This window comes from Anabrus simplex, chromosome 2 (genome assembly GCF_040414725.1).
Source record: "Anabrus simplex isolate iqAnaSimp1 chromosome 2, ASM4041472v1, whole genome shotgun sequence".
NCBI classification, from domain to species: Eukaryota; Metazoa; Arthropoda; class Insecta; order Orthoptera; family Tettigoniidae; genus Anabrus; species Anabrus simplex.
The window spans coordinates 836,517,752-836,537,125 of record NC_090266.1 but is presented as its reverse complement, the minus strand read 5'-3'; positions in this window follow the sequence as shown (position 1 = coordinate 836,537,125).

The following is a 19,374-nucleotide window of genomic DNA, read 5'->3' as shown; positions in this document are numbered from 1 at the left end:
CCTTCGTTCTGACGACGTGATTCCAACCCAAACATCTGGTGTATTGCGGAGTGTCACAAATAAATCCAGGGGCTTCGACAAGTCATTAGCTGGAGTCCGTTGTTCCTTATTTTGCTAGTATCAGGGTACGGAGCTGAAAATAGATATACAATCGTATTGTTTTGTGTAACTCACTTGGCGTGGATTCGATTAAACTAAACATCAGCCATTTGTTTGATGGCGCCACTTTCTCACTTCCGTTTATATTCACGCTATTAACACGTGATCAACCGCACACGATGACTGTATTTTAATTAGGTTGTAATTAATTTAAATGAGTCCCCCAAAATTTATATTCACTCTGATACAGTCATTAGAAGCGCAGTTGACGTGCAACATTATACAAACTCCCGAGATAGACGAAATATTCTCAGCGGGAAATTTCGGCGCTTAAAAATGGGGCAATTTGATTGACTGAGCCATTTTTATACGGGGTCTAACTCTCTAATTCAAAGGATTTCGGCTATCCTCTTTCCTGGTCGCACACCTCAGGTTTCTCTGTTTAACCAAGATGCGTGGAAAATTTAGAAAGTTTCGGTTAGCAGGGTGTAGCGGCGAGTACTCACAGGTAAAAACACGTGGGTGCAGCTTCTTGCTAAGTGCATTTATAACATCATTGCTTAACAACCTCCAACCGAGCATGCTCCAACTCTGCTATTGTGGATTAAATTTTCTACGTCGGTGGGCTGTGGCGAGTTCTCCAGTCCTTGCTAGAACTGTCGAAAGCTGCTTCGTTTCTACCCAAAACATAATGAATTAAATATTCCACCATATCGCCTAAGGCAATTGGGTTGCAATATTCCTATTATTTAATCTGCCGCCAACTTAGCAGCCGACACTTTCTCTCTTCTCAAATGTTCCCTTTTTTAATAACTTTCATTTTTTCCTTATTGTTAATTTGTTTACATTTTTCTAACCATGATCAGAGATGACCGAAGACCATGCAGACTGAGTAACAACAGCAATGTTCAATTTTTATAGCGACTCTACACGGGGTTTCTTAATTTTTTTAGGTTCGTGGAACACTGTGTTGCCTTTTGGAATACTGCGGTACATCTGACCTGTTTTAGAAGGATTCAAATGCTAGGGAGCAGCCCCGATAGATCAAGAACCCTAAGGGCGGTTGCCAGTTTGTACCACACAGTTGGAATCGTGGGCCCTACATCGAAGCCCAACAGTGGGGTGGGGAAGGCGCTTTTGAAGCTGCAGCAGGGAGAGAGATTATCCGTAGTTCCTCCTGTTTAAGGATATTGTAACTAATGCTGTCTTCCGAATAAATATATCTCGATGCATAACTTGCAAAAATGTGTAGAGTCTACTACTAAAAAGTATAAAATCGTGGAAATAGCTTTTAAAACGATACAGGCGCTGGTAATTTTTTTGTCGCGTGTGGAAAGAGTGCGATGTGTTTGCTGTGTAACCATGTAAGAAAAACTTCCCGATCGAAGGGTACTATAACACGATTCATAGGGATAATTATGAAGCGTTAGTCGACGATGAACGACAAGCAGACAAGTCTTGTCCATATATGAGTCTGCTTACGTATGTGAACGGTTTTTCTCCGTCCTTAAAATACGAAATCGAAACTACGGTAGGATATGATGCACGCAAACGTGTAAACAATTTTAAGGTTTTCCATCATTCGGACGATTGTTCCTGGTATCACTGATATCATTGCAAGACGAGGAAATTAAAAATAAATTTAACAAAATAAAAACGGTGCTATATTGATATTCAGTGTAGAATATGTAAAATACGTTAAACCTGCAGTCGAGTAGGCACCATACAGCGCTACAAAGCTAGCGCGGAGTGAGGCGGAAAGAGGGAGCGAGCGAGGAATGGACAATGTGGTTGTGAGCATTAGTAGAAGCGGGGGTGAGGGTGGGTGGGTGGGTGGGAGGTCGCCTTAAGTGAGGCCAACACCTTCGACCAACCAAAAATGCTATTTTTCAATCTATTTTTCATTACAAATTGAACATTTCTCTTTATAACAGTGCTTAAATTATGTTAATATCTCCAATACTTTCGGTGTTATGACAAAAACGTGAAGCCCTGTAGCCTAAGCAAGCCCTTTATCGGTTAGTTTCATGGCCGTTTCCCGTAACTTTAGTTTCTCAGAACCGCTTTCCTGATAACTGTGGAAGTTTTAATGTTAAGATTAAATTTTCCATGCATTTGTATTTCATAGGGAATAATAATAAGAAGATATACTAGAATTACTAAACTAGCTTTATAGGTTAAATTTAAAACAATATTTTCAAATGAAATTTACTGAAGAAATTGACAACATGAAAATAACTTCTTGAAAAACGATATTTATACTTGATGGACTTCACTGATTCGAGTACATGTTGTAGCTATAACGTTACTAATCGTAATTAAAAAATAATATTGGAATAATATTCATGTGTCTGGAAATTGTCGAGGAAACGGCAAAATAGTGGCTACGATACACCGCCATTTTAATAATTAACTATATATAATGGCGTAGATTTATATGATTTCTGAACATGTAGGTATATTATTAAGGATTAATGTGTTTGTCACACTAAGTTTCCTTTTAATATTTATTTGACCGAGCTCGATAGCTGCAATCGCTTAAGTGTGGCCAGTATCCAGTATTCGGGAGATAGTAGGTTCGAACCCCACTGTCGGCAGCTCTGAAGATGGTTTTCCGTGGTTTCCCATTTTCACACCAGGCAGATACTGGGGCTGTACCTTAATTAAGGCCACGGCCGCTTCCTTCCCACTCCTAGCCCTTCCCTGTCCCATCGTCGCCATAAGACCTATCTGTGTCGGCGCGACGTAAAGCAACTAGCAAAAAAATAAATATTTATTAGCATTACTGCGGAATAAACGTTTACTACACCCCATTTTTGTATGTTGAAAGGTGTAGGTTCCCTCCCCCCCACCCCTCCTTAAGTACTACGCACGCTTCACGTTGGTACCACCATTGATAACCGTAGCCGAATCCGGTTAAACGTAACTTAATTTAAGGTCACATAGTTGATGACAGAACAGGTGTAGCAGAATGTAAAACTGTAGCCGAAATGATGTTCGATCAAATGACCGTCTTTAAAGACCAGTATACCAGGCGGCCCGCGAGCGCCGTATTTTCTACTTATAAATGTCCCGCATGTACGAATGATTTTCACAGGGGCACTACTGCCAGCGGGCAGGTTACGTCAGAATACCAAGAGATAACATCCCGATGGTGGCTCGTAGCATGTTACTCGGCGCTACCGGTCTAATGCACCCCTTGCATTATTAAACATCGTTTTTCCACCGCATAGTTATAGGCTGGTGTATGGTACAGCCGCACTATATTTGCTGTCTACATATCGGCAACCGAGCTCGATAGCTGCAGTCGCTTAAGTATGGCCAGTATCCAGTATTCGGGAGATAGTGGGTTCGAAGCCCACTGTCGGCAGCCCTGAAGATGGTTTTCTGTGGTTTCCCATTTTCACACCAGGCAAATGCTGGGGCTGTACCTTAATTAAATCCACGGACGCTTCCTTCCCATTCCTAGCTCTTTCCTATCCCATCGTCGCCATAAGACCTGTCGTATAAGACGTAAAGCAGCTTGCAAAAAAATACATATCGGCAATGGCTAGTGTGTTCAGCAGCAACGAACACACAGACGTCATTTTAATCTGGACAACCTGGTCGGAGTGCAGCCGATGCTCCAAACAGACGTCTGCCTTCTACACACGTATTTCGCCGAACAGTATTAGTTTTTGTTTCATACAAACAACTCTTTTATAGAGAGCCTCCGTGGCTCAGACGACAGCGCGTCGGCCTCTCACCGCTGGATACCGTAGTGCAAATCTCGGTCACTCCATGTGAGATTTGTACTGGAGAAAGCGGAGGCGGAACAGGTTTTTCTCCGGGTACTCCCGTTTTCCCTGTCATCTTTCATTCCAGCAACACTCTCCATTCTCATTTCATAGCATCTATCAGTCATTAATAAATCACTTTGGGAGTGGCGACCCCATCGTATTAATAGCCTATATCTGCTTCATTCATGCCATCCCTGATCCGTCAATGACTGGAAAGCAGGTTGTAGGTTTTCATTTTCAACTCTTTTATAGAGTGGAATGTCTACACGTGTATAGATTAATAAGTTATTAAATTTTATTTTCTGCACCTTTGGCATATTTACAAACTGTAGCGGCGATTATGGGGGGGGGGGTGTTCGGTTGCCCCTCCTCCACTTTGTGGAGTAAACATTACATTTTATTTCCACTTTAGCCAGCTGGAACTAGGAATTATTTAAGGAAAGCTATTTGTACAAGCCCTTTTGTCTTATCTGCTAATTCTTTCCTTTATTATTAATATAATTAGTGGCGGAAATACGCATAAAATGCGGTTAACCTATTTGTATAGCGCTACGGCAGGTAGTAGAGACTTTGCATGAGCCATGAGGAAGGGTAGTAGGGGTACTTTTCTTGCCAAGTTCGTGGACACTGAGGTATAATTCACTCGCTTGCCGCGCGCATTCGTCAGCCTGGCAGTCTCTTTAGTGTCTTAGTTTCTTAGTGTGTATTCAAACACTCAGTGATTTTTAATTGTATAATCATGCCGTACTTCTATTTAACTGTACCGGGCGAGCTGGCTGTGGGGTTAGGGGCGCACTGCTGTGAGCTTGCACCCGGGAGATGGTGGTTTCGAAACCCACTATCGGCAGCACTGAAGGTGGTTTTCCATGGTTTTGCGTGGTTTCCCATTTTAGCACCAGGCAAATACTGGGGCTGTACATTAATTAAGGCTACGGCCGCTTCCTTCCCACTCCTAGCCCTTTCCTGTCCCATCATCGCCATAAGTCCTATCTATGTCGGTGCGACATTAAATCAATTGGAAAAATATATTTCATTATAATTGTAATTTCAACGGGAGATAATAACAACTTTCCCTTTACTGGACTAAATTCCTTCTTTTGTTTTATGTTATTTATTATGTAAATGTATTTAACCTGCCCCGTGATTTATTTGTAATAATAGTTTTTTTGTCGGATTTTTATTCAATGCTGTACAATAAAATTTTCACCAGGTCTGAATTCAATACGGTTACTTTATGAGATGCTACTATGTTCAAAGCCTATTTTCCTTTAACATGACGTTATGCTAGAGACGCGATATAGAAGCGGCATAGTATTAGGCATGATTTTGCTTCATAAATTTTTGGTGGGAGAGTTAAGCATGTTAAGGCCCAAAAAAGTGACAGTCTTTTATCTTGTACTTCATACTATATGGCAACCTTTAAATAAATTATTTATTTTCGTAGTACACGGTGATTATAAAGCATAGCGTTTCGCACATTTTGTGCAAACGCCTTGCTGAACACATTTAATTAAGGATCTCCTTACGTGAAAGAATATATACATGTATTGTACGGAGTACTGTAGTTATGAACGTGTCATGTACATCCCTCCAGGCTCGCGCTATCTGATAACGTCCTGGGCTAGCGCTCGTAACAGCTGTTTATCTTGCACGTAGGACTGTCAGTTAGTTCCTGACCTTGACACGCCTGCCTTAAATGGCCAGTTACTTGGACTGCTAATGCGGGAGGAAACAAAGAGAACAAAATACCTGCCGATTATTCTTTAATCTCAGCGGTACATTGGGCTCTTGAAAGTCATCATCGGGTACTCGATGGGGTAAGAAAGAGAAAATTATGTTGAAATAAAATATTTGAATTGTACTGACTCAAATTTAGTATAAAAACGAAATTGCGGTAAAAAGCTATGCGAAGATTAATGAAATTAAAGTTACATGAAAACAAAAGCAAACAAATAAAATGTATAATTATATAGAAATGGACACATGAATATACCGGCATATTGCTTTAAGTTCCACATTACCTCCTTGAAATCCCTTGCCTTTGAAATAGTGTTAGCGAAAACCTGAGACATTAAAACCTGATTCCAACTGAGACCGTAGGTTAATTTGCTTTAATCCTGAACTTTTTCTCCCATGACCGAGCATACTCAACCTGAATGAGTGAACTCCATACATTCTCTTCTAGCATGGTTATCTACCAATTGGATATCAACGCAGGATACCATACAAGCACCAGATTGGATCCTTAATTAAAAAGAGCTAACTTCAAGTTCAACTTCGAATAGACAGAGACTGTAAGTAAAACCTGTAGAGTTTTTGTTTACAACTTGCTTTACGTCAAACAGACACATATAGGTCTTATGGTGACGATGGTAGGCTATAGGAAAGGGCTAGGAGTGGGAAGAAAGCGACCGTGGCCTTAATTAAGGTACAGCCCCAGCATATGCCTGGTGTGAAAATGGGAAACCACCGGGCAAGTTGGCCGTGCGGTTAGGAGCGTGCAGTTGTGAGCTTGCATCCGAGAGATAGTGGGTTCGAACCCCACTGTCGGCAGCCCTGATGATGGCCGCTTCTTTCCCATTCCTAGGCTTTACCTATCCCATCGTCGCCATAAGACCTATCTGTGTCGGTGCGACGTAAAACAAATAGCAAAAAAATAATGGGAAACCACGGAAAAACCATCTTCATGGCTGCCGACAGTGGGGTTCGAATCCACTTTCTCCCGATGCAAGCTGTTATTAGTCGAGAAAACACTGTGCTTAATAAAACGAATGAAATATTTTCAAGTGAACAAGTAAACGTTCAATAAATATTCCCTCAGGTACTTTCAAGTAAAATTTGGTCATGTACGTTTAACAAATTAACATTCAAGTTAATTTTCAGCAAATAAGTTTAACAAATTCCCTTTATTCAAGAATACTTGACAATTAACCTACAAACTTGTGGTTGGTTTTAAGTAGGGTTAACAACACTTTCACCTCCCAGTTTGTAGACAAAAACTATCACATTTGGTCTTGTCGCCTTCACGTTCCATAAAAACAAACACAACGCAAAATTAAATTCATGCACATGTGGACTCCTAATGAAGACAACAGCTTCAATGCTCGTTGAGTCCAACTGGCACTTAAAAACACAAGAAATTAGAAACGACACTGCACAACACAATCCGACAATAAACACGAAAACACACTACACAACAAAATACTCTATGGCCTGCAAACAAAACAAAAGAATCGATATAAACACATTAACAGCTTGCTTGAACATGGATATTGTAAGTTGTCAGAGTCATTGGTCGTTAAATGCGGGGTTCACGCCATGAAGATATTTATTTCTGACTTTGTTACACAACGCTTTTCGGAATGTAAGATCTAGTTGCTTTACGTCGTACCGACACAGATAGGTCTTATGGCGACGATGGGACAGGAAATGGCTAGGAGTGCGAAGGAAGCGGCCGTGGGCTTAATTAAGGTACAGCCCCAGAATTTGCCTGGTGTGAAAATGGGAAACCACGGAAAACCATTTTCAGGGCTGCCGACAGTGGGGTTCGAACCTACTATCTCCCGAATACTGGATAATGGCCGCACTTCAGCGACTGCAGCTGTCGAGCTCGGTGGAATTTAAGATCTAGCAGATATGCTAACACACCTAGTGTGACATCTAACCAACCCCACTAACGTTCTATCTCAAGATAAATTCTAAGTATCAAGAATTTAAAATGCACATATTATGAGAAGGACTCCTTCCCACTAGCTAAACCACAAAAATAACCTCATATTATTTAAAACACTTAGATATCAACATGCCATACCAGCATCCTCTGTCCAGCCAGTCTACTTACACCCAGTATTGAGTGCTTACATCACCTCCACACTACGGATGGCCATTAGTGAGGACTTACAGTAGAAAAACTTGCACTACTCAAATTGTAAAGAACCCATCAACAAAAATAGGAGACTGTAATTGATTTAGTTAAATATAGAATCCCCAGATTTCCTGATCGTCTCTGTTTGCGCCTCACACAAATATTTTAAATTGATATGATGTTCTAAAAATGGGAACAATAACTCGACATGATGATCTTACAAATCCTCCTCTCATAAATTCTTAAATTCCAATATATTTCAGGCCAAAGGAACACATACCACTTGGTGAGTTTTACTTGGATACAGTGGGAAATATCTATATCACGAAATTTCTTGACTATACGGTATCATCTAAAAAGGGAACTACGGGATCAGAAATACCTATTCGGTTCATCACCACCCTGATAAACGTCACTTCATGCTCCCTTCATTCCTCAGGGGGTCTCATAGTATCACCGCGGATTACAGTCCAAACTGCACATAACATCATAGCATCTCAGGGGCTGTCGTAGCATCATTCTGGATGAAATCCCAACTTGCACACAACACATGGCATCTCAAGAGATCACAGACTATGCCCTGGACAATAAACTGTGCACATCAGGTGCTCACAGGCTACCTGGGCAATATCTACTCACTGGTACAACACAAGCCTGTGTGAGGTTAGGTTAGCGTTCGTGCGCAAGGTTAGGTTAACACGTCATAATGACGTCTTGACCTCATCTGCAGGTCACCTAACCTATTTATGGCTCCTCCAAGGGCACCCGATCTATTGGGCTCCTCAAATGGGGTCCGTGATCTTTCCCACTCGGCTCCTCCAAAGGGGCCCGTTCGATTCGGCTCCTCCAAAGTGGCCCGTGAGGTTATCATTGCCCTTGTACGTAAGGGTATGACGTCATAATCTCACTTAGGTGTCAAAAACACCCCCAGGTTGACCAGAGAGGTTAGAATTGCCCTCGTGCGTATGGGTATGACACCATAACCTCGCCTAGGGGTCAAAAGTACCCCAGATCATTCCCTAAACAATGAGGACCCTCCAATGGGTCTGCGAGTTTAGGCTTACTCTCGTACGCAAGGTTATGACGTTATTCCGCGTCTTAACCTCACCGAGAGGTCATTGAACACGGATAGGAACGCTCATAGGTACACTACTAGGTCAATGACCTAGAACCCCCATAGCTACACTATTCAAAAAGTGGGGAAAATGCTGACTCAGCACTCATTGATTTAGAACATACTTTGCCCTTCTACTGGGTATCATTAGACAACTTTTCACAGTAGGTTTTCCACGCTGATTTCTTCCGATTCTTTAGGAAACGTTTAACTAGGGTGTCTGTGTTCTTGTGCATTAGATAGTCGTTCCATGTTATTTCGCGTGTCAGTCGGCTGAAGACTTGTTTCCTCTTAGCAACCATACGTTAGCATTCCTGATTCCACCATGGATTAGGCTGGTTGTTTGTATGATATCCACTTCTTCTGCGTGGTATCGCTACTGAGGCTGCTTAGTTAAAAATGTTGAGAAAAATCTGGCATCTGATATGAACCGTTTCGTGTTTGGGTACTGCAGGAATGAGGTATTCTATTCTTCTTCTTCTTCTATATTTCAACCAGTCAGCTTTTGTAACGTTCCATGCCACTGCCGGCTTATACAGAGTATAGAGATGTGGATCATTGCAGGAAATTACATAGGATCCCGTAGTGATTTGAACCTAAAGGATAAGATAACTTAGGTCTTCCATATAAAGGCCGTATATATTGTTGCTGTGCTAAAAGATAAGTCGACGGCCGATGGTCTTTGTCCAAGCATAGGTAGAAGTGTAGGTGAACCGTCATTCAATATATACAGGTTGTATTCATTCATAATTTGCAAAATAGCATCTCCAAAGTTTCGTTTATTGTACATCCCCACATCGTGTTGTGAGCGTTGAAATATTCGCAGAAGAGATACGGAGGATCTAGATTGCGAGTTGTCGTAAAGTGATGACTGTCCTTGGAGGGCAATATATAGAGGCGATTGTAGTGGTTTGGTTACGTGTGCGAACCGTAGCTGCCACTGCTTGAAGACTATCTATTTGTGTATTATCTATAACAGTTTCTGCAAAGGCTTAATTAATAATGTTGATCCACCGTATCCATCTTCGCGTTTATGGTAAAGTACATGGAACCTGGGAATGTAACTGTTGTTCGTTGTCGAAACCATGTCTCTGAGATAGCTGCAATTGAGATATTTTCAGTTTCTAATAGCCGCTGTAAGGAGTCTTTACTCGCACTAGCAGACCGGGCGTTCCACTGAAGAATGTTAAACTACATCATTAGCCGTGAAAATACTCGCAATCATATCATGAATAACAGTCGGACTGAAGGCTGCTGGTGAGGACTGAACCTGGGTGATCAAGAGCATAACAAGATTAAAAATCTTATCTATGATTGTATTATTTCTAAGAGGTGTATTTGTCATCCTGTTATGTGGTTGAGAAGGATATGGATTATGATATACAGGACTGTACGGTATAAGTTGAGGAACAAATAATCGTTCTGTGACCGGAGGAAATTGAGGTTGATGAAGTGGATTTGGGATAGGTCTCGGTGACTTGTACTGATTGACCGACTGGGCTGATGGGTATCTAATACTGGAATTCTGTGGCTGAATAAGTTGAAGAGGTGGTTGTTGTTGTTGTTGCTGTTTTGTCGCTGCTGCTGCTGCTGCTGCTGCTGCTGCTGCTGCTGCTGCTGCTGCTGCTGCTGCTGCTGCTGCTGCTGTATTTCTTGTATCTGAAGTGCTTGTGGATGCTGATGAGAAATACCCTCTTGCTGTAGTTGAAAATGAGGAATATTGCTCACTGGAGGCTTTGACGGCGTAACTGCTCCAATGCATGCCACATCTGATCGTACAGGGGCGATGGTAATGGTGGGGTTATTACGTGATGTGCTGAGAGGGGAGGAAATTCTTGGTGGCATTGCCAGTTAAATATGGGCGTATTTACAGTCGTCGCATATCGTCGCTTATTATATAAACTGAGTGCACTTTCTTAAGAAATGTTATTGTGGGCCACTAGATGTTTGATTTCGGCCAACTTTTTATATTCTGGACATTCCCGGTCGGTAGACAGATGAGATCCTTGACAGTGAACACAGACAGCGGCACAGTTTCAGGACAGAATCTTATATCGTGAGCTCCACTACAGTGACTGCGGCGTTGATTACTACGTGACGTGACGTAGAATGGTTGAACCGTAAACATCGTTCACATTGTAATACTGAGAGAACGTAAGGTTGAATGACACAGCGTGTACTGAGAATGTAAACATGTGGTGGTAGGCACTGTGCTCGGAACGTGATTAAGTAGACCGGTATCGGACTGGAGTCCCCCTCAGTCGATACCTTCCTTGTAAAGCGTTTAATGTTCATGATAGGGACTTCGCATTGAGCTTCTTGCAAAATGTCTTTTTCACTGAGTGAAATATCTACATTCTTAATGATTCCAAGCCTATGAATAACACTGCGAGGGATGAATACATCAAGATGTGTATCATTAAAAATGGGAGAATCTACTAGGTGATTAGCTATTGAACCTGATACAGTTTAGACACGTTATCCATTGCGTCCTGTTTTTGAAATATTTATGATGTTTTCTTTGGAACAAATACTTTCTTGGAATATTAGCCTACCAATTGCCATTGGAAGCAAATTACCCACAGTTTTTTTTTCTGTTCCTTCTAAAATTACAAAGAAATGGCCATTATCTGTGTTAGAATAACGGTTATTTTGACTACGACGGGGTTTCAACTGGTTATGCACATGGGGAACCTCACCTGATTGAATATTATTGCCACACTCCATTCTGTGCGTATTGCCAAGTTCCAGACTACTCATCCCAAGTGTTCCATCTGGGACTATCAATGAATCTGCTAATGATGTGTTGGCACGAAAACGTTTAGGTTGATGGCGCACTTGATCACATGCGTCGGATGGAGAAAGCACATTACCTGGTATTAATGGTCGTTGTATAGGGTCGGTATTAGTTGTGTTGGTTGTTACATTTCCTTGTGGTTGATGAATTTCATTTGACGGTTCCACTGGGGCGGCTGCTTGTTCATACAGGGGATGTTGCACTTCCATTAGAGACATACGTTCAGGTTGAGTTTCACCATAAAACATCTAAGGAGCAGATGCACTACCTGCCCGACATGGGAGGATCATTCATATTCTTACTTACACTACCTTCTGTTGTCCGGCTTCATGGCTAAATAGTTAGAGTGCTGGCCTTTGATCACGGGGGCCCGGGTTCGATTCCCGGCAGGATCGGAGATTTTAACCATCATTGGTTAATTTCGCTGGCACGGAGGCTGGGTATATGTGTTGTCTTCATAATCATTTCATCCTCATTAACGACGCGCAGGTCGCCTACGGGAGTCAAATCAAAAGACCTGCACCTGGCGAGCCGAACATGTCCTCGGACACTCCCGGTACTAAAAGCCATACGCCATTTCATTTTACTACCTTCTGCTGCACTAAACTGCTATAAGCTACGGAGTAAGTAAACACGTTCCACTGCACTAAGTTCACACTTGGAGAGAGAGAACGATAAACACGATAACCTGCTTGGCTGACTTTACACTGTAGACAAGGCATGGCTTGTAAAGTGACCTCGTTATATACCAAAACGAACTCACATTACAGAACACATTCATGTTGCACGTGTTTACTTATTTCCATCATAGATGGTGCTACTAGTTCCTCGGAATCGATACCGGAGTCGGGTACCTAATTTTTCAAGGCATTTGGAATCGACTCTTCGCGATTGCCGTCGTAACTTATCACTAATAACTGCTTATGATATACTATCAAGCTTAGACTCCTACTTACTGGGACGTCACACAGATCGCAGCAAGCATCCGGGAGATAGTGGGTTCGAATCCCACTGTCGGCAGCCCTGAAGATGGTTTTCCGTGGTTTCCCATTTCACACCAGGAAAATGCTGGGGCTCTACCTAATTAAGGCCACGGCCGCTTCCATCCCACACCTAGCCCTTTCCTATCCCATCGTCGCCATAAGACCTATCTGTGTCGGTGCGATGTAAAGCGATTAGCAAAAAGATCGCAGCACAGGAGAATCGGGCTCGAGAGCATTGCCCATTCCTAACCTGTCGAAAGAATTGGAGCAAACTCAGGCATTTTTGATTACACGTTCGATGCATGCGTGTTGGTGGTTGCATATCCAGCAAGGCACATCTTGCCCAGTCTAAAGTTCGAATAATGCACGCCTCTAGTATATTCTATCTGCTGTACTGTTATTTCCAAATTATGCAGGGTTATTCAGCTAAGATGTCACATCAAATGAGTCGTGAACAGCTTAAGATACTGACATTCTGTTTACACCTTCGTTAATGGTATGTTTATAGTTGAACATGCAGTACTTTTGCAAGCTTTTGACAAAATTTATCGGCATACACGTTTCCACATGAGAACGTTATTTTACGTAATAACTGCTTATGATATACTATCATGTAGTTACTGAGACGTCGCACAGGATAGTCGGTTTCGAGATTCTCGCGAGAGTCTCGAGATCTGTGACGTCAGTCTCGGAAGTCTCGAGCGAGAGCATTGCCCATCACTACAAGAAGAGCATCCGACCGTGAAAACATATCATATAATTCCATCTCACCTCATTCTCGGCCCCGTAACAGGAAACGAGACTAAGGTGTAGACATGTCATCCCCATCGTTTATTGCGCAACAGCAAAATCATGTTACAAACTATAGCGCACTACTTCTGTTTCGTTAACGCATAGAAATAGTGAGAGAGAACGAAATACTGTATATAAAACAATAGTAACTCTCATAAAAATTTAGGTATTTATTAATATGTTTTAAAACACGTTTTTTAACTACATCCCTATTTAACATAATATTTAAAAATTCACTACGGTTTTCTCTTCAAATCAGGAAATAGACTAAGTTCGCAAAATTTTGGGGAATCTTCCTGTATCTGTATGGAAGTGAATGTATTTGTATTTGCTGAACGTATGCAACCCGGCAAGTACTGCAATCTGAACGCGCGCTGCATTACCAAACGCTTGCTAATTGTTTTTTCCCTATATCATTCACGACCCCATAAATTTGACATTGCAGATTTATTCAACTGACGAACTAAAAACATTGAAGTAATCAGATATTCTTTCCATTGTGGAATAAGAATATAATTAACATTTTAGTGATTATTTCAATAATACCGTGAACAACACACATGATTTACATATAAGTAAACAGCCTATATTATGTGTGTGCTAAATATTATTTCTTACTCTTGATTTTGAAGCTTTTCTGTGTCTATTTCTAAATTTTCGTTATTTAAAAAACAAGGGTTTTTTCAACTTGAAGATGTATGTCCCTGACATCTGTATGAACCTGAGAATGGGACTCTTTCGTCCGGCTCAAATGAGCTGGTTGTGAGCCTACGTGGGATATTGCCGAGGTCCCCGTGCTAGGCTTACTGGGTCGACGAATCGCAATGAGACTCGTTGTCAGTTACGGAATGAGTTTCTTGAAGGGTCGTGGCGTTTGTGGCTCACATTTGTGGTCCGAATTCAAACGCAGTATTGACAAGTTTTCACTTCGTGGACATTAGCAGTTTTTCTGCGAACGATAGAAATAAATGCCGCAAAGATTAATTTCGGTGCTATTGCCTGGAAAACGTCTCAAAGAATTCCGATTTTTCTACGTGAGTAAAATTTGCTTTCTTTATGATTATCCTTGGAATCAGAAGTACACAACTGTAATCTCCTCCCTTTAAAATTTCATCTTTTGGTTTCTGGTTACAACTTTCCACGTTCCACTGCACTAAGTTCACACTTGGAGAGAGAGAACGATAAACACGATAACCTGCTTGGCTGACTTTACACTGTAGACAAGGCATGGCTTGTAAAGTGACCTCGTTATATACCAAAACGAACTCATATTACAGAACACATTCATCTATATTATTTTTTCTCAAATATTTTGTAAGGAAAAAATATTATGAACATTTCATATAATCATTATAGAAATATTTTAAAATGTTATTTCCCGTTAAGAAAAATTTAGGAGGAATTTTACGTTTAACAAAATCTGTCATTATAAGTGGTTAGTAACAGAAAAATACGGCTCCTGAGTTGCAAAAGGAAGTGGGTAAAATTAAACATACGATTAATGCATATTTGATTAGCTAATATGATAACAAGAACAGCCATATTCGTTGGCAACAAAAATAGGCGTACATATTATTAAAATCTTCCACGTGCGTACAAGCAATTCAAGGACTAATGTTAAAGAAAGCAACAACAAAATGGAAAATAAAAGCTAACTCGCCATGAAAAGTCCGCAAAATAAATACGGTATCCGCATGTTTTAATGAACAGGTTATCTATTCGTTCGGGAGCTATTCTGTAGCTGACATCCTACTTGATACTAAATACCGTGCAGCACTGAAGTCACATTCACCGGCAGAGCTTGTCACCGGTACACAAAGGAATTTTCGAGCAAGAAGTGCCACGCAGAGAAAAAGTTGCTGCCATTCAGCCCACGTCATAGTCGCCTCTGTTATGAACACTTAAATAATTTTGTATATGATCCCTTGAGCAAATTTGAAAACTCCATTTGAAATAAATAGGTTCTTTTAATTGGCTTTTGGTCATATTCCAGCAAGCAGCCAACTTCAATTTGTATTATTTTCGATACTACTTGTTAATGAAAATCCCTTTATATGATATGTACTACTACTAGCAATTTTGTATTAATTTTTGAATTGACATGGTTGGGTTGACATTTTGTAACTTACACATTTCAGACTAACACAAATACCCTGTCCCCAATTCAGGCCAATTCAGCGTCGAAGCCCGGGCCCTCTGAACCGAAGGCCAGTATGCTGACTATTCAGCGAAGGAACTGAACAAATGCTTGAATTTACTGAATGTCCTGATTTCCAATTTGCTTGTACGCACGTGGATGATTTTAATAATATGTACGCCTATTTTTGTTGCCAAAGAATATGGCTGTTCTTGTTATCATATTAGCTAATAAAATATGCATTTTTGCAACTCAGGAGCCGTAATACTCCGTTTTACTGTAGTTTACGTTCAGCCCCCACTTTTTGTAATCCTCAATTAATTTCCGCATCATATATGAAGCATCTTAATATCTTAATTATTACTATATTTCTAGAAGTCCTCTAAGTTGATCTTTCTCCCAGTAATAGTTCTCAAGTTTTGGGCATATTGTATGCATTCTTTCCACAGTTAACAAGTTCCCGAAAGCAAAGCTTCTTCACAAATGTCCTGTGTCATGTTTATACTGTTGCCTTTTTCAGCCCTATTCGCTATGTTAACATCAGAAATTTTATTTTTAATGTAGGCTCAAAATAAACGCGATCGCATTTCACTTGCTGTGAGCAACTGAGTGATAACCAAATCAATTTTATATTAGGTCTTACTTGTGTTAACTGATCAAGTTTCCTCTTAGGAGTTCCAGAACAGGTATTACCCAGGTCCATGAGAGTTGCTTTGGACAAACTTTCAAAATTCGTTGCATGGGGAAGAAATTGCTATATTCATACGTTTATTTTTATTTTTTTACAATTGGCTTTACGTCGCACCGACACAGACAGATCTTATGGCGACAATGGGATACGAAATCCCTAGGAATGGGAAGGAATCGGCCGTGGCCTTAATTAAGGTACAACCCCAGAATTTGTGTGGTGTGAAAACCATCTTCAGTGCTGCCGACAGTAGGTTTTCGAACCCGCTGTCTCCCGAATGCAAGCTACAGCTGCGCGCCCCTCTCCTCACGGCCAACTCGCTGGGTTTTATAATTTCTAACCAGGTAATTATACAGTATATATCATGACAACGTCGGGTTCTTCTTTTCTGCATCTACCACAGTGTAGCAGGGTGCTTGATTATTACTGCTGCCATCTCTGGTAAGAGAAGTTGTACAACCTTTATAGACCATTCTTCGAAATGCTGTGCGTTCATCACTTTGTGGTAATCAGAGCTTCCCTTCTGGCCAACGAAATACGATACTAGTCATAGTTTACATTACACAGCAGTGAGTCAATATTTTCAATATAAATCCTGGTATGCTTTTGGCCATAAGAGATTTCGTCAGTGTAATACATTTTGTAGCCCAGGGACAGTAGATTACGCGCCATTCTGAAATGTGTGTCGAGCATCAGCAGATTCCATAAGAAGAGGCTTTCCGTGCACAATTTTTTTACAAGTTGTTTTACGCCTTACCAACACAGATGGGTCTTGCGGCGACGATGAGGCAGGAACGGCCTAGGAGTGGGAAAGAATCGGCCGTGGCCTTAATTAAGGTACATTTCCAGCATTTGCCTGGTGTGAAAATGGGAAACCAGGAAAACCATCTTCAGGGCTGCCGAGAGTGGGGTTCGAACCCACTATCTCCCGAATACTGGATACTGGCCGCACTTAAGCGACTGCAGCTATCGAGGTCGGTGCAGATTTTTTAAACGAAATTCAATACTGCTTGTTATTTGTCGAAGCTTTGTGTTTGATATAATGGGAATGTCCACCATCTTTTCTTCGAGCTTCTTATTCAGTCTCTCAATGGTCGGAAACACTCGATTGACGTAAAGTTAATAAATATTTCGACGAATTGCACCAAAAATAAGCTTACAGGAAAACAGCTGGTAAGGAGAGCTTGCATGAGGTTTCGAAGGATAATAATGGCCTGGTGCGGGTCTTTTTCTCGTAGACGGCCTATTATGCGACCTGCATATCTGTGAAGATGAGGGCCCTACCTAGGATGATTTCTACAGTAATGCCGAATACGCCGCACACACCCAGCCCCCGAGCCATTGGAATTAACAAATTAAGGTTAAGACCCCCAACCCGGCCGGGAATCGAACCCGGGACCCTCTGAACCGAAGGCCAGTACGCTGACCATTCAGCCAACGAGTCGGACTTTCGAACGATAATGCTATGAGATTCAGTGATTTTGCTACAGGTAATAACATGCTTATTAAAAGCACCCGGGTGCAAAGGAAGGATATAAGGAAAGTAACATGGTGCTGCCTGATGGGATTATAAACAATCAAATTGATCATGTGCTTATAGATAGACGGCGTGCTTCAGATATCCTGGAAGTGGATATCGGTCGAGGCGCAGATGGAGATAGTGATCATTATCTGGTAAGAGTCAAATACAGACAAAGGATAGCCAACCATAGAGATATTATGAGAGATGTTATACCCAGACTTGATGATTCTAAGTTAAGAAAGGACCGAGCTCGATACCTGCAGTCGCTTAAGTGCGGCCAGTATCCAGTATTCGGAAGATAGTAGGTTCGAAACCCACTGTCGGCAGCCCTGAAAATGGTTTTCCGTGGTTTCCCATTTTCACACCAGGCAAATGCTGGGGCTGTACCTTAATTAAGGCCACGGCCGCTTCCTTCCCACTCCCAGCCCTTCCGTGTCCCATCGTCGCCATAAGACCTATCTGTGTCGGTGCGACGTAAAGCAAATAGCAAAAAAAAGTTAAGAAAGGATGAAAATATAGCACAGCAACATGCAATGGTTTTGACAAATAGCCTTAATGAAGTGGAAGATTGGACAGGAGAGGGTAGTGAATTAAGATGGCAAACTGTTAAAGGTATAATACACAAACCGGCCGAAACTGTTTTGGGCAGAAAGAAACAATCGAAGTTTCAGCACTGGTTTGATGAAGATTGTAGGAAGAAAATTGAAGAAAGGAACGAGGCAAGAAAGAGAATGTTACAAAGAAGAACAAGAACTACTGTAGAAGAATACGGAGAGAAGAGAAAAGAAGCGGACAAGGAATGTAGGAAGAAAAATATAGCAGTGGATTGAAGAACTAGAAGAGAGAAGGACTGCTCAGGAAACTAGACAGTTTTACATAAGGGTCAAAGGTATAAAGAAAGGATTTCAATCCAGAGCAGTTTTCTGTAAAGATATTTTTTGCTAGTTGCTTTACATCGCACCGGTACAAATAGGTCTTATGGCGACGATGGGACAGGAAAGTGCTAGGAGTGGGAAGGAAGTGGCCGTGGCCTTAATTAACCCGGACAGTAACACGTCTGTAAATATCGCTTTAGTTACACCACACGTCTCGAAGACGTGCCACTCAAAGCCTGTTATTTAAAGTTACGTTTCGGTAGGCGTTGTGTTCTAGAAATAGTTCGCACCAATTGCAAGTTTTATTGCATTCGATAATTTACAAGGAAATGGAACGACTGAAAAAGTAAAAGAATTGTTTCGGCTAGCATATCCATATTACCATTTGATATTGAACAACTTAAAAAACTATCGCTGGTAAGAAGTGACTACAATAAAAAGTCTGAATTTGATATAGGTAAACGAGAAAAAACGCGCTAGATGGCGTTCATTCGCAAGACACGTCAGAAAGTCGTATGGTGTGATTGGCAGGGTTAAGGTAGAGCCCCAGCATTTGCCTGGTGTGAAAATGAGAAACCACGGAAAACCATTTTCAGGGCTGCCGACAGTGGGGTTCAAACCTACCTCCCGAATACTGGATACTGGCCGCACTTAAGCGACTGCAGCTATCGAGCTCGGTCTGTAAAAATAAAGAGGGAAATCTGTTCGACTCGTTGGCTGAAC